Here is a 1,766-nt window from a genome sequence, read left to right on the forward strand (position 1 = left end):
TTGTATTTTTAGTAGAGACAGGATTTCACCATGTTGGCCCAGACGGTCTCGATCTCTTGACCTTGTGATCCGCCCACCTTGGCCTCCCAAAGTGCTGAGATTACAGGCGTGAGCCACCGCACGCAGCCCCGGTATCTTCTTTTTGAGCATTTTAAAGAATCATTGGGGTCTTTGGGGTCTGCTACCTTATTTCATTAAGAAGGATGCTGAAGCCTGGGAGGTGAGGTGACTTATTTGGAAATATGGCTTCTGGCAGGTCTAAGGGTGATTTCCTTCATTTCTTTCTGGTTTTCTGTATGGATAATTGCTGCATAATGTGTTCTCTTTATAATGGAAACAGCTGCTCTATAGACAGAAAAGTCTATTAGGCAGTATTACTTTTCATCACAGCCAGGGAGGAACCTGATAATTAATATCCAATGAAATCCATGGCTTTTAGGAAAGAACAACAACAAAAAAAAAACCCCTTTAATCAGCCAGAAAAATACCTTTCAGGCAGGCTAGAGTAGAAGAAGGAAGAAAGACAGATACCAAATAAGGAACATGGGCTCGTTTTTTTTCTGTAGATGGACTTTTGGATAAGTCTATTTATAGACATAAATAGACAAAACATGTATATAAATATGTTTGGAATGGCAAAAGACATGAACTTTCCATTAAAAGAATATTTTTAAAGCTGTTAATTATATTAAAAATGTTCTAGGGCAAGAATAATACACACATATGTAATACAGATTTAGTTATAAAATATGTATATTAAATTTATATTTATTTTCTAAAAATAAATGTATATTTCATTTTTAAATGTCCAGAAATAAATGCAAAAGCATACACAGGGCCAAAAATAGCCGTGATGAGTGATTTAAAGGTCTAGAAATCCTACTGAAAACCACTTTCCAGGAAAAGCATCTGATAAATTCTAAACTTGCCTTGCTGATAATTTCATCTCCCAGATGCCGGGCAATTAGAAATCAGTGGTTGTGGTAAAAGACCAAGACCTTTGGGAGATGAGATGATGCTAGCCCTGGGAGAATGCTGGGCGCCTGCAGCAAGGTTTTCAGAAATGGGTTGGTTGAAATTTAACCCAAATAGGAAGCTGGTTGAAGATTGAGGAATATGTCATAGAAGCCACAAACTGGAAGAGCTTTGGGTCTCCCAAGGGACCTGGATGAGAACTAGCAATCCTCAGGCCCAGGGCGCTCCCTCCGTTCCTCTGGGCCGCCTGGTTTCACATCTGTTCTCCTAAACGCCAGGGATTCGGGTGGAAGTGAGATGCTCCCAGGAGGTGCTCCCAGGGGAAACTGGTGAAGGGGTGTGGGAATGGGGAGCTCCGGAGTGTCAATGGGACCTCAGGGTGTGTGCTGCCTCAAGCAATGGAGCTGGACCTTTTCACTTGCACACGAGCCAGCTGAGGGTCACAGCCATGGGTAGGGGTGGGGCTGGAGGTAATGGGGAGAAGAGAAAACTCCTAGGGGCTTCTCACTCTCCATATGGGTGGGATACCTGCAACACCCAAAGGCAATCTTCAGAAAGTCACTGGCGAGGGCCATGAATGACAGAGTTTGCAGGAACTGGGCTGTGAACATGCACAGAGCTGGTGAATGAGAGCCGAGGAAATCTGGGCAGGGCAGCAGCTCTGTCTGCTAGGGCAACCCTGCTTCCTTCTCTGCATCTGCTTTGTTCTCCTATGTCTCTGAAAACCAACTTCCTCTGCTACCTGCATGCATCTGGGCTTGCTTGCCTTTTTTTTTTTTTTTTTTTTTTTT

At 43.3% G+C, this 1,766-nt stretch overlaps 1 pseudogene; it reads left to right on the forward strand.

Annotated features, from left to right (window-relative positions):
- The window catches only part of LOC105548427, a 26,057-nt pseudogene that overhangs the window by 4,740 nt on the left and 19,551 nt on the right, over positions 1–1,766 (forward strand).

This window comes from Mandrillus leucophaeus, unplaced genomic scaffold (genome assembly GCF_000951045.1).
Source record: "Mandrillus leucophaeus isolate KB7577 unplaced genomic scaffold, Mleu.le_1.0 Scaffold1103, whole genome shotgun sequence".
In the NCBI taxonomy this organism is placed as follows: domain Eukaryota; kingdom Metazoa; phylum Chordata; class Mammalia; order Primates; family Cercopithecidae; genus Mandrillus; species Mandrillus leucophaeus.